Source organism: Mytilus californianus, unplaced genomic scaffold, assembly GCF_021869535.1.
Source record: "Mytilus californianus isolate M0D057914Y unplaced genomic scaffold, xbMytCali1.0.p SCAF_5, whole genome shotgun sequence".
Classification (NCBI taxonomy): Eukaryota; Metazoa; Mollusca; class Bivalvia; order Mytilida; family Mytilidae; genus Mytilus; species Mytilus californianus.
Window position 1 is genome coordinate 120,891,363 of NW_026262701.1, and position 15,459 is coordinate 120,906,821.

General features: G+C 32.8%; 1 protein-coding gene and 1 long non-coding RNA gene across 2 annotated transcripts in view; both read right to left on the reverse strand.

Annotated features, from left to right (window-relative positions):
- The window catches only part of LOC127700922 (probable ATP-dependent RNA helicase DDX27), a 48,464-nt gene that overhangs the window by 12,478 nt on the left and 20,527 nt on the right, over positions 1-15,459 (reverse strand). The gene's annotated exons all lie outside the window — the stretch shown is intronic.
- LOC127700931 (uncharacterized) lies at positions 10,635-13,652 on the reverse strand. The gene is made up of 2 exons (XR_007981777.1): positions 13,374-13,652; positions 10,635-11,884 (listed from the first exon to the last, which is right to left on the reverse strand). It is a non-coding gene; the product is annotated as an uncharacterized LOC127700931 (long non-coding RNA).

Sequence of the window (15,459 nt, forward strand, 5' to 3'; positions counted from 1 at the left end):
CAAATTGTTCAGGCTACAAGTCCTCTAAATCATTAAACAAATACTATTTAGTGGTTCAAAATGTTCATGCTACAAGTCCTCTAAATCATTAAACAAATACTATATAGTGGTTCAAAATGTTCAGGCTTCAAGGCCTCTAAATCATTAAACAAATACTATATAGTGGTTCAAAATGTTCAGGCTACAAGTCCTCTAAATCATTAAACAAATACTATATAGTGGTTCAAAATGTTCAGGTTACAAGTCCTCTAAATCATTAAACAAATACTATATAGTGGTTTTAAATGTCCTGGCTACAAGTCCTCTAAATCATTAAACAAATACTATATAGTGGTTCAAAATGTCCAGGCTACAAGTCCTCTAAATCATTAAACAAATACTATATAGTGGTTCAAAATGTTCAGGCTACAAGTCCTCTAAATCATTAAACAAATACTATATAGTGGTTCAAAATGTTCAGGCTACAAGTCCTCTAAATAATTAAACAAATACTATATAGTGGTTCAAAATGTTCAGGCTACAAGTCCTCTAAATCATTAAACAAATACTATATAGTGGTTCAAAATGTTCAGGCTACAAGTCCTCTAAATCATTAAACAAATACTATTTAGTGGTTCAAAATGTTCATGCTACAAGTCCTCTAAATCATTAAACAAATACTATATAGTGGTTCAAAATGTTCAGGCTACAAGTCCTCTAAATCATTAAACAAATACTAAATAGTGGTTCAAAATGTTCAGGCTACAAGTCCTACAAATCATTAAACAAATACTACATAGTGGTTCAAAATGTTCAGGCTACAAGTCCTCTAAATCATTAAACAAATACTATATAGTGGTTCAAAATGTTCAGGCTACAAGTCCTACAAATCATTAAACAAATACTACATAGTGGTTCAAAATGTTCAGGCTATAAAGTCAACTATTTTGAAAGGAAATTGTTGCTTACCTTTATCAATGAAAGAACTTTAGTGAGCAAAGTCATAAAACCCCACGCAAATAACTTATTTCTAATTTTTAAATCAATGCAATCTTGCTCCCCTGATATGTTACCACATATCCAAGTTTTGTTCTGATCCAATGTAAGGTCCTGGAGTTATCATCAGGTAACATCTTTTCTGCACTTATTTCTGTTTATCTTTATCAACTATGACCTTGACATATTGATCTCAGAATCAATAGGGATCCTCTCATTACATTTGACCATATATGCAAGTTCGGTTCCATCTTATTTAAAGTTCTAGAGTTATAATCAGGAAACTCTCTACTGTATTAATTTAAGTCTACTTCAAGTAACTACGACCTTGACCTTAAATTAGGTGCCCTTAAAATCAATTGAGATTTTCATCTCATTATAGGTGACCATATATTCAAGTAAGGTTGCAATATGATATAAAGAATTTGTTTATCATACTGAAACCAAGATGACTGACAGACTGGTTAAAAACTATTACCCCTAGTACTTCGTAGTGTATGATATAATGATTTTAATATTTCAATAATGAAAGTATTTGCAAAAAGTTTTCAATTTAAAGTAAATATGCTGACATGTATACACTCCAGTGGCAGGAAATAGTCTGATGATTAAAATTCTGCTCATGCTGAATATCAAAAAAACTTATAACTCAGAGACAAGTCTGGCTTCCTGGACAATGTGTTGTTCATTTTTGTTTGTCTTGGTTTGTGTTTTTGTTGTTGTTTTGGAGGAGTCAGGTATTGGTGGTTGGTAGGGTTGTTGTACTGTTATATTATTGTTGGTGATTTATTTATCCTTTTTACATAGATTCATTAATATTCATTGGATACAAATTTGTGTGGATTTTGTGGGTATTAGCTAAGTTTATAACCATGAATTTAAATGTTCAACAAAGTACAAATGAAATATAGCCTTGGATGCACTCTGCCAAAACCATGAAATTAAGTGTCCATGAAAATATAATTTGTCCTCAATTCATGAAAAATTGGTACCCACAAAAAACTAGAGGCTCTAAAGAGTCTGTGTCGTTCACCTTGGTCTATATGCATATTCAACAAAGGACACTCTCCAACATTGTTGAGGATAGAATTCATGACAAAAATCTCTGTTTTGTTGATCTTGTATTGCTGATCATTTAGTCTGTTTAGTTTCTCTCTATCTTCTTTAGTTTTTGCTCAAAACACAAAAGAGGGTAAAATAATCCTAATTTAAGGGCAATCACTCCTATAACAGTCAGGGGTACTACTTGTACAAGTTATTTTTATTTACTTGAAGAAGTAAATTATTATATACTTATATAAGTAAATTTGTTATATTCATATTTTCTTATGAAGTTCGAATAATCTCCCCTTAATTTTCTCAAAAAATTTACTTGTATAAGCAATTTTTTTTTACAATCCCTAAAATTCTCAAGTTTTGGGATGTAAAAACAAACAATTTTTCTCTGGTTAGCCCATAATTTTTTATTAGAGTTCAATGTTTCATCTCATTCATTCAACAGAGAAACTAATTGTGCAAAGATCTTAAGTAATTGCGCAAGGCCTTCAAAAATTGCCCCCTGGAGGCTTGTAAATGAGCAGTATTTTGAAGATAACAGACAAATGAGATTTTCATTGTCCATGAAATTACACTTCAATAATTAGATAAAATATCTACAAAGGACAGACAATTAAAATTTCTATTAGAGTAAAGAAGTCCTGAGAAATTCAAGAAAGAAGATAGTATGACTTTTTTACTTGCATTTTACTTTTATTTTCAAAGAACTTATTGTGTGAAAAAAGGGATTTTTTACCATGAGGAGCCGCATCACGAAAGGATTTTCAGGGTGTGCTAATTTACGGAATCAAAGTGCTGGATAGCACCTGTGGAAAGTTTGCAACGGTAGATGTGTAATATTTCAAATAGGTTGTAAATGTGTAGATTGGGTGTTCAACTTTTTTTCCGACTTTAAAAAAAAATTACTTAATACAAGAAATAATTGTAACATGATGCTGTTACAAAGTCTCCCAAACAAAGCTCCCATAATTAGTCATTCCCAGGAATGGGGTGGGAATGGACCCAAGGGGATTCGCCTTTTATTTCATTTGATTTGTTTTATTGTCCCATACAAGAATATATATGGTTTCAGGGTGGGGATCTTGACCGTTTACAAGTTCTCAAAACAGGATGGGATGGGGGTGACACCCAGGGACTCCCCCTATATTTTATTTGACTTGTTATATTGTCCCATACAAAAATATATATGGTTTAGGGGTGGGGATCTCGACCGTTTACAAGTTCTTAAACAGGAAGGGGGTGGGAGTGACCCCAGGGGACTCACCTTTTATTTCATTTGATTTGTTTTATTGTCCCGTACAAGAATATATATGGTTTCAGGGTGGGGATCTTGACCGTTTACAAGTTCTCAAAACAGGATGGGATGGGGGCGACACCCAGGGACTCCCCCTATATTTCATTTGACTTGTTTTATTGTCTCATACAAGAATATATATGGTTTAGGGGTGGGGCAAATCGTTTACAAGTTTTCAAACAGGAGGGGGTGGGGCTGATCCAGAGGGACTCCCGCTATATTTCATTTGATTTGTTTTATGATCCTGTGATCATTACTGAAAACCGTGTGTGTCTATCACTTACTGTTTTCAAGTAATAGTCATTTGAAAATTTAAAAAAAATAAATCCCATAGGGATCTATAGTAAATCCCTCCCTTCTGTTGTCCCCTCAAAATACGCCTAAATAGACCTCAAGAAGAAAAATAATAAGAACTGAGCAAAACAATAAGTCTCCAAACTTTGTTTGGGAGACTTAATAGCAAGTAGTATAATTACGAATTTTGATATAGTCCGATTTTCTGATGCCAATTATGTAATCGGCCGAGTTTATTATAGTCTGAGTTTGTTGTGGGCCGAGATGAGATACCGGGATACTTTTGATACACTCGTGCTTTTACGTTTTTAATAAACATTGTAAAAATTGTAGTAAGCGTTGAAAAATGTTCATTCATTAAATATTTTAAACACGGTATTTATTTTCTCTTCAACCGGAGGACTGGAGGAAACCCCTGAAACCGGGATTATAGTACTCCCGTTGAAATGGATCTCACGCATGTCTGGGGAATACCAATAAAAGCATAACGTAGAAACTGCTGTCTCGTGTAGATGTGTATTGATTTTACTTTCCGCGCAGCGCAGATCCGCGAAGTAGTGTTAGTGATAACCATTTTCGAAATGAAATTGAATTATTTGAAATATCGATGAACATTCAGTACATTTTAATTCAAACTGTAAGCTAATCAAAATAGAAGTAAATCAAAATTTAAAAAGCATCTTCCGAGAATTAGTTGTCAAACACCAGTACTACATTATCTAGGAGTAGAACACACATCCTAAAGTAAGATAGTCTGTCACTTCCGGTTTGAGGCCGATGCCTTAGGAAAGTTTCCAAAATTGAATCAAAATTCGTACCCCAAAAATTTAACCACATATGTGAAAATGTCTCAGCTTTGAAACGAGCCATCATGCATATCCAAGTTTACGATATGGACTGAGCTACAGAAGAAAATGTTACCATTACTGCCTATGGGAAATCAATTACGCATACTGACCCAGATCTTGTCTTGCTGATCATGTTTGCTTATTTAAGTTTCTATCTATCTATTATAATGTTTATCATACAAGGCAAAACGCAAAAAAATTTAGTAAAAATCGTCATTAAAGGGCAATAACTCCAACAAGGAGTCGTCGAACGATTTTCAGCATATTGTCTTAAGTGTAGATCTTGTCTTGCTGATCATTTTTGCAATTTAAAGTTTCTCTCTATCTATTATAGTTTTCAAGATAATAGGCAATAAAATGCTCCTGGGCTCAGCTTGATACGACCGCAGAGGTTGAACCCTGAACAGTTGGAGCAAGTATGGACACAACATTCAAGCTTGATACAGCACTGATTGGATTGTGATTAAATATTTGACACAGCGTAGGTTTCTGACACAGAATGAATGTGGTCTAAGAACTTAAAAAATTTTAATTTACCTATTCAAAACATATCATTATTATTTGCTTTTATATATAAATCAGAAATAACCAATTTAAAATGGAAAATTTTAAAGAAAAAAAAGAAAACTAGAGGCTCTAAAGAGCCTGTGTCGCTCACCTTGGTCTATGTGCATATTTAATAAACAAAGGACACAGATGGATTCATGACAAAATTGTGTTTTGGTGATGGTGATGTGTTTGTAGATCTTACTTTACTGAACATTCTTGATGCTTACAATTATCTCTATCTATAATGAACTTGGCCCAGTAGTTTCAGTGGAAATTATTTTGTAAAAATTTACAAAATTTATGAAAATTGTTAAAAATTGATTATAAAGGGAAATAACTCCTTAAGGGGTCAATTGACCATTTTGGTCATGTTGACTTATTTGTAGGTCTTACTTTGCTGTACATTATTGCTGTTTACAGTTTATCTCTATCTATAATAATATTCAAGATAATAACCAAAAGCTGAAAAATTTCTAAAAATTACCAATTCAGGGGCAGCAACCCAACAACGGGTTGCCTGAATGGTCTGAAAATTTAAGGGATTATAGATCTTGACCTAATGAACAATTTTGTTTTGAAAGATTTGCTCGAAATGCTTTGGGTTTAGATATATGAGCCAAAAACTGCATTTTACCCTATGTACTATTATTAGCCATGTCGGCCATATTGGTTCAAGGGCGGGGTCATCAGACACAATTTTTAAACTACATACCCTAATGATGATTGTTTACAACTTTGGTTAAATTCATCTTAGTAGTTTCAGAGAAGATTTTTGTAAAAGATAACAAAAATTTACGAAAAATTGTTAAAAATTGACTATAAAAGGGCAATAACTCCTTAAGGGGTCAACTGACCATTTTGGTCATGTTGACTTATTTGTAGAACTTACTTTGCTGAACATTATTGCTGTTTACAGTTTATCTCTATCTATAATAATATTCAAGATAACCAAATACGGCAAAACTTCCTTAAAATTACTAATTCAGGGGCAGCAACCTAACAACGGGTTGTCCGATTCATCTGAAAATTTCAGGGCAGATAGATCTTGACCTGATAAATATTTTTACCACATGTCAGATTTGCTCTCAATGCTTTGGTTTCAGAGATATAAGCCAAAATCTACATTTTACCCCTATGTTCTATTTTAAGCCATGGCGGCCATCCTGGTTGGTTGGCCGGGTCACCGGACACATTTTTTAAACTAGATATCCTGATGATGATTGTGGCCAAGTTTGGTTAAATTTGGCCCAGTAGTTTCAGAGGAGAAGATTTTTGTAAAAGTTTACGGACGACGGACACAGGACGACAGACGCCAAGTGATGAGAAAAGCTCACTTGGCCCTTTGGGCCAGGTGAGCTAAAAAAGGAAAACCCCCCCCCCTCCCCAAATTTTTTGAACCCCTTCTGATTCATCACCCCCAAACTCAATCCCAGCCTTCCCTTTGTGGTATGGTACCTTGCAGTACAATTTCAGAGAGAGCCATACACTTGAACACAAGTTATTGTCTGGAAACTAGAAAAATGCTTGTTTTTTGGCCCCTTTTTGGTCCCAAATTCCTAAACGTTTAGGGCAATTACCCCCAAAATCAATCCCAGCCTTCCCTTTGTGGTATGGTACCTTGCAGTACAATTTCAGAGAGATCCATACACTTGAACACAAGTTATTGTCTGGAAACTAGAAAAATGCTTATTTTTGGCCCCTTTTTGGCCCCTTGTTCCTAAACGTTTTGGGCAATTACCCCCAAACTCATTTCCAGCTTTCCCTTTGTAATATGGAATCTTGTAGTACAATTTCAGAAAGATCCATACACTTACACACAAGTTATTGTCATGAAACTAGAAAAATGCTTGTTTTTTGCCCCTAATTCCTAAAATTTGAAGGCAATTACCCCCAAAATCAATCCCAGCATTCCCTTTGTGATATGAAACCTTGTGGTACAATATCAGAGAGATCCATACACTAACACACAAGTTATGTCTGGAAGTTACAAAAATGCTTATTTTTGGTCCCTTGTTGGCCCCTAATTCCTAAACTGTTGGAACCATAACCCCCAAAATCAATCCCAACCTTCCTTTTGTGGTATTGAACCTTATGGTAAAATTTCATAGAGATCCATTCAATTAAACTAAAGTTAGAGTGCGAAAACCAATGTGTCTTCGGACGACGACGACGACGCCAACATCATACCAGTACACAATTTTTTGCGGTCGTATAAAAATGAAAAAAAATGGTAAATTTGTCATTTAAGGGCAATAACTCATATAAGAAGTCGTCTGTTAGTTTTGCCATATATGCACAATAGTTAGAGCTCAATATTCTTAACATTATTGCCCTTGTCAGATTTTCTCTATTTATCAGTCAGAGCTCTGACATAAACAAGTCAGAATAAAATGACTTCTTCAAGTCAGAAAGTGTTTTGAAATTCTGACCTGTACGCGTCAATTTTTGTTTTGCGTAGTTTTCACTCGAGTCCGTCAAACCAGAAGTTATTTTGAATTTGCCGCCGATCTACGACACATACGATCACGTGGTTTTTTGCAAGAGATCACGTGTTTGAGAGTCGTTGTTTTGGAAGTGTCTCGAACGAGAAGTCATTGAATATTATATTGATTATTTACGATTTTTAGTGAAAATCTAGGTCATTGTGGGCATTTTTAGAAAGGTAATTCATATTACCTCCGTATTTTCATGGGCATTTTTATATTTTTTGCCTATAAAGAAGTTCCTTGCAAGTGATTTTTTTGCTATTTCATGAAGGCGCGCGACCTGTAAATACGGACGCGTGGTCTTTTAGATGACCTGGTGTTTGACAATTCTGACTTGTTCAGGTCAGAAATTGTTGTTATGATAATGAATTGTTATTTTCGGGAGATAACTCGTGTTGTCTTAAACAATATTAACATTATTAACCAGTCAGTGCAATTTAAAAAGTAAAATTATTGCTTCGAGCTGAACATCGTCACGTGATTTTTCTATTTTTAAACTCAATCACGAACTGATTTTTTAACCTTTCTGATTCGTTTCTCCCTATGAGAAAAACGATCATTGTGAATATTGATATGATGATAATGAAACGAAAATGGGAAAAATTTTAATAAAAGAAAAAGGAAGGGAGGGGTTTAACTAAAGAACCCAAGGGTTTTTTTTTTTTTATTTTTAAAGTTATAACTTGAGAACAATAAGTGATGCACACACCTGGTCTTCATTTATGATCATTGGACATGATAAAACAAATCAAATGAAATGTAGGGCAAGTCTCCAGGGATCACCCCTATCCCTGTAATTTCTCTATTCCTCTTTATAATGTCAAATTGATTTGAATGAAATATACCGGGCTAGTCTCCAGGTTTACCCCCACCCCTGCCATTTGCAAATGTTCTTATATTTTGTAAACGGTAGAGATCCCCACCCCTAAACCATATATATTCTTGTATGGGACAATTTAACAAATCAAATGATATGTTGGGGAGGTCCCTGGGGGTCACCCCTACCCCTCCTGTTGGAAAACTTGTAAACGGTCGAGATCCCCACCCCTAAACCATATATTTTCTTGAATAGGACTATAAAACAAATCAAATGAAGTATAGGGGAAGTCCCTTGGGGTCACCCCCATCCCCTCCTGTGTGAAAACTTGTAAACGGTCGGGATCCCCACCCCTTAACCATATATATTCTTGTAAGGGTCAATAAGACAAATCAAATGAAATAAAGGTGGAGTCCCTGAGGGTCACCCCACCCCCTCATGTTTGAAAACTTGTAAACGGTCGAGATCCCCAACCCTACACCATATACATTCTTGCACAGGACAATAAAACAAATCAAATGAAATATAGGGGAAGTCCATTGGGGTCATCCCCACCCCCTTTTTGAAATGTTCTGGATCACCACCCCTAAAGGTAAACCATATGATATTCCTGTTCGTCATTTCAAGAAGATTTGAATGACATGCAGGGTCAAACCCTAGGCGTCACTTATGCATATCACTTTACTAGACAAAACCAATTTGTACTGGAACTTGCCCAATGTCAGGCAACCATGGGAATGACGAATTATGGGAGCTTAAATTTGTTTGGGAGACTTCGTAACAGCATCCTGTTACAATTATTTCTTGTTTATTTTAATCTGCTGAGAGACCACCTTTACATATTATATTTATCAGTGTTTGTGCAAACAGAATTGTCTATTCAGTATTATTTTCCTCTCACATGCATCACATCTTATTAATTACATGGATATAGGAAGATGTGGTATGAGTGCCAATGAGACAACTCTCCATCCAAGTTACAATTTATAAAAGTAAACCATTATAGGTCAAGGTACGTCCTTCAACACGGAGCATTGGCTCACACCGAACAGCAAGCTATAAAGGGCCTCAAAAAATTACTAGTGTAAAACCATTCAAACGGAAAAACCAACGGTCTAATCTATATGAAAAAAAAAAAAAAATTTTGGCATATTTGTTTTCCTCTGAAATTACACATCTATAATTCTTACCCCAGATGCTTAGCCACATGAAGCATTTACCTCTTATTTGAGACATAGATAGTCTTTGTTTCTACAGAAGTGAGAAGAACATTGGAAGTCAGAATGTTCTGACTTATAAAAGTCTGAATGTTCTGACTTATAAAAGTCTGAATGTTCTGACTTATAAAAGTCTGAATGTTCTGACTTATAAAAGTCTGAATGTTCTGACTTATAAAAGTCTGAATGTTCTGACTTAATAAGGTCAGAAAGACTCAGAATGATCTGAAAATACTGACTTTTTTTAATGTTTAGAGTATTTTAGAATATGAATGCACTTGTCATGCTAGTACCATAAGAAACCCTGACAAGATTTTGTTCCCAAACAACAATTTTTAAAGATATTAAGAATAACAAGTGTACAATGGAACATAAATTACAAAGTTATAAGTGTTGTGAAAAAAGCTATTTAAAAAAAAATCAATAGATAGTTATCTTTCAACTTTTACATGTATTTAAAAAACAGTGAAAATATTATGGATTATATGTACGGCTTCTTGGAGGACAAAAAAGTCACCATATTTGGTCTGAATTTGTATGTTTTTTCTCCTCAAATGTTTTTTAACATTATTAATGTCGGCTTTTTTCTTAACTAATTTTAAACATTCTTAATTATAATTAAATTTCCCCAACATTTTGCTTACAAACTCTTTAATTTCTAAAGTCAAATTGAAAGTTGTCTTCACAGATTCAATGTGTCTGAAAATGTTATATTGAAAAAACAATACTTTTATATCCTCAAATAAAATGGGTATACCATGACTTTAATGGTCATGCAGATATGCAATCCAGGATGTTAACAATCAGAGTTTAGATTACAGTCATATAGTAATAGGCAGAGTTTTTCTTATATAATCAATAACCAGAGTAAAGATAATTGATTAATAGAGGTTTAGTTTAATATAAGTAATAAACAAAGCTAATTAATACACTTGCAATAACATACATGTAGTTAAATTAGTAAATATAGAATATTCATAAAAAATTCAGACAGAAATACTGTAATAGGTCAAGTCATTAGGGACGACATCAAAAGTTCAATATAGGATAAAAAACTTAATTCACATCACATAGTTTTTTCACTGAACCCCCCCCCCCCCCCCCCCCCCCCCCCCCCCCCCCTCTTAACTTAATTTGGGAAAGATTGATTGACCAATATGGATTTATGTAAAATCGATTTTGGATAAACAAAACTTGCAGCAACTTTAACCCCACCCCCACCCCCAAACTATTTGATTTAAGTTTTTTTATCCTACATTGGTCTTTTGATGGCGTCCCTTAGAATGTGCTGACTTTGTACATGTTGTAGTGATAGTTATGGCACCCATACAACATATAGGAATCAGTCAAAAGGAGAGAAAAATTCCCGAAATTTGTCACATAGTGACATTTGTGAGTCGGAATAACAAAATATAGACTCATTAATCTCTCCATCTTTTCAAAACTTATGAACCAGATTTTATGCATATCCATTTAGTTTTTGACGGACTCTTTTAAGTCAGAACATGATTTGACCTGTTTGAGTCAATTTGCAGAACAAAATTTCCAATCAAAGCTATGTGTTCTTCCTCTTAGCCCCCTTCTGAATCTGCCACTGTTGAGTTTATTAATTGATTTTTCCATACATTATCATTACTATCAAATGGCAATGCCTGACTTAATAATTTCAATAAATTTAGTTTTTGACTGATTTTTTAAAGTCAGAACATGACTTGACCTGTTTAAGTCAATTTGCAGAACAAAATTTCCAATCAAAGCTAGGTGTACTTCCTTTAAGCCCTGCAATGCCCGGCTTAAATATTTCAATAAATTTATTTTAGTTTTGGACTGACTCTTTTAAGTCAGAACATGATTTGACCTGTTTAAAACAAAATACATTTAATATTGAATATACCAAATAAACTTTTTTATTGTCCTCATTATTGTGACTTATGGGGTCTTTATTCTCTCTGTCTTTTATCTGGCTCACCCATACATTTTTAAATCAATATGACAATACTATACTTAAAAGTTGTAATAAGTTTAGTTTTGTTTGACTCTTTGAAGTCAGAACATGATTTGACCTGTTAAAGTCAGTTTACAGAACAAAATTTCCAATCAAAGCTAGGTGTACTTCCTTTAAGCCCTGCTTCTGATCTGCCATTTTCGAGTTTATTATTTGATAAGTTTTTAGAAACAATTAAGTCAAATGGTTATTTATTTTAGGGGATCTTACATATATTTCCTGTGTCTTTTATCTGACGTTCCCATACATTCATTAAATAACATATGGCAATGCCCAGCTTATATATTTCAATAAATTTATTTTAGTTTTGGACTGACTCTTTTAAGTCAGAACATGATTTGACCTTTTTAAAACAAAATACATTTAATATTGAATATACCAAGTAAACTTTTTTATAGTCCTCATTATTGTGACTTATGGCTACCTTATTTCCTCTGTCTTTTATCTGGCTCACCTATATATTTTTAAATCAATATGACAATACTACACTTAAAAGTTGTAATAAGTTAAGTTTTGTTTGACTCTTTGAAGTCAGAACATGATTTGACCTATTAAAGTCAGTTTACAGAACAAAATTTCCAATCAAAACTGGTCTTTTCCTCTAAGCCCCCCCCCCCCCCTAATCTGAATATGCTACTGTTAAGTTAATTAATTGATAAGTTTGTTTAGAAACAATTCAGTCAAATGGATTTAAAATAATATTTTTTATAACCAAAAGTTCCATATGTTAACTTAACAGAAAAAAAGTCATAAAAATGCAGAAATAGAATAAAATTTTAAGATAATTTGATGAAATTTGTAAACAAAATACATTTGAATATTAAATATACCAAATAAACTTTTTTATAGTCCTCATTATTGTGACTTTATTATTGGGTGTCTTTTATCTGATTTTCCCATACATTCTTAAATGCATATGACAATTCCAGACTTAAAAGTTGCAATAATTAGTAAAAGAATAGTTTTTGACTGACTCTTTGAAGTCAGAACATAATGTGACTTGTTCAAGTCAGTTTGCACAATAGGATTTACCTCAATGAAATATTAAGATATCAAATATATACCAAATTAACTTTTATATAGTTCTAAAAATTGTGACTTAATATTTGTGATCTTTTTTCCTACTTGTATCCATACATTCTAACAATCACATCACAATCATGACAATGCCCGACTGTTACAGTTGCAATCCATTTAGTGTTTGACAGACTCTTATAAGTCAGAACATGATTTGACCTGCTTGAGTCAGTTTACAGAACACAATTTCCAATCAAAGCTATGTGTTCTTCCTCTTAGTCCCCTTCTGAATCTGCCACTGTTGAGTTTATTAATTGATAAGTTTTAAGAAACAATTAAGTCAAATGGTTATTTATCTTAGAGGATCTTGCATGTATTTCGTGTGTATTTTATCTGACTTTTCCATACATATCATTAATATCATATGGCAATGCCTGACTTAAAAATTTCAATAAATTTAGTTTTTGACTGATATTTCAGAAAGTCAGAACATGATTTGACCTGTTTAAGTCAATTTGTCAGAACATAATTTGACCTGTTCAAGTCAGTTTGCAGAACAAAATTTCCAATTAAAGCTAGGTGTACTTCCTTTAAGCCCTGCTTCTGAATCTGCCATTTTTGAGTTTATTATTTGATAAATTTTTAGAAACAATTAAGTCAAATGGTTATTTATTTTAGGGGATCTTACATATATTTCCTATGTCTTTTATCTGACGTTCTCATACATTCATTAATATCATATGGAAGTGTCCAACTTTAAAATGTCAATAAACTTAGTTTTGGACTGACTGTTTTAAGTCAGAACATGATTTGACCTGTTTAAAACAAAATACATTTAATATTGAATATACCAAATAAACTTTTTTATAGTCCTCATTATTGTGACTTTAGGGGACCTTATTTCCTCTGTCTTTTATCTGGCTTTCCCATACATTTTTAAATCAATACGACAATACTAGACTTAAAAGTTGTATTAATAAGTTTAGTTTTGACTGACTCTTTGAAAGCAGAACATGATTTGACCTGTTAAAGTCAGTTTACAGAACAAAATTTCCAATCAAAGCTAGGTGTTCTTCCTCTAAGCCCCCCCCCCCCCCCCCCCCTAAATATGAATCTGCTACTGTTGAGTTAATTAATTGATAAGTTTTTTTAGAAACAATTCAGCCAAATGGTTATTAAAATTTTATTTTTTTTTGGCAACCACAAGTTCTATGTGTAAACTTAACAGAAAAGAAAAGTCATGAAAATACAGAAATAAAATAAAATTTTAAGATAATTTGATGAAAATCTTTAAAAACAAAATGCATTTGATATTGAATATACCAAATAAACTTTTTTATAGTCCTCATTATTGTGACGTAAGGGGACCTTATTTCATCTGGCTTTTATCTGGCTTTCCCATACATTTTAAAATCAATATGAAAATCCTAGACTTAAAAGTTGAAATAAGTTTAGTTTTGTTTGACTCTTTGAAGTCAGAACATGATTTGACCTGTTAAAGTCAGTTTACAGAACAAAATTTCCAATCAAAACTAGGTCTTCTTCCTCTAAGCCCCCCCCCCCCCCCCCTTTTTCCCTTTATCTGAATCTGCTACTGTTGAGTTATTTAATCATGTTAATTGATAAGTTTTTTTAGAAACAATTCAGTCAAATGGTCTTTAAAATAATATTTTTTACAACCAAAAGTTCCATGTGTTAACTTAACAGAAAAGAAAAAGTCATGAAAATACAGAAATAGAATAAAATTTTAAGATAATTTGATGAAACTTGTAAACAAAATACATTTGAATATTACATATACCAAACAAACTTTTTTATAGTCCTCATTATTGTGACTTTATTATTGGGTGTCTTTTATCTGTTTTTCCCATATATTCTTAAATGCATATGACAATGCCAGACTTAGAAGTTGCAATAATTAGTTAAAGTATAGTTTTTGACTGACTCTTTGAAGTCAGAACATAATTTGACCTGTTTAAAACAAAATACATTTAAATATTGAATATACCAAATAAACTTTTTTATATAATCCTCATTATTGTGACTTTAGGGGACCTTATTTCCTCTGTTTTTTATCTGGCTCTCCCATACATTTTTAAATCAATATGACAATACTTAAGACTTAAAAGTTGTAATAAGTTTAGTTTTGACTGACTCTTTGAGGTCAGAACATGATTTGACCTGTTAAAGTCAGTTTACAGAACAAAATTTCCAATCAAAGCTAGGTGTACTTCCTTTAATCCAAGAAAGTCCTTGCTTTCAGACTGCTTCTGAATCTGCCATTTTCGAGTTTATTATTTGATAAATTTTTAGAAACAATTAAGTCAAAATGGTTATTTATTTTAGGGGATCTTAACATATATTTCCTGTGTCTTTTATCTGACGTTCCCATACATTCATTTAATATCATAAGGCAATGCCCGGCTTAACTATTTCAATAAATTTATTTTAGTTTTGGACTGACTCTTTTAAGTCAGAACATGATTTAACCTGTTTAAAACAAAATACATTTAATATTGAACATACCAAGTAAACTTTTTTATAGTCCTCATTATTGTGACTTATGGGGACCTAATTTCCTCAGTCTTTTATCTGGCTTACCTATACATTTTTAAATCAATATGACAATACTAGACTTAAAAGTTGTAATACGTTTAGTAAGTCAGAACATAATGTGACTTGTTTGAGTCAGTTTGCACAACAGTATTTACCTCAATGAAATATTAAAATAATAAATGTTTTGCTCTTAATACAATTTTAGCTTAAAGTGGATGAGAATATATCTTTTATTAACATAGTCTTATCATGAATAAGTGTCTTGTTTTTCCTTGGAAGATTTGAAGTATTGTCATGTAATGTATCCAATATTGTATTTTGTAAATCTTTTGATATTCAGAAAAT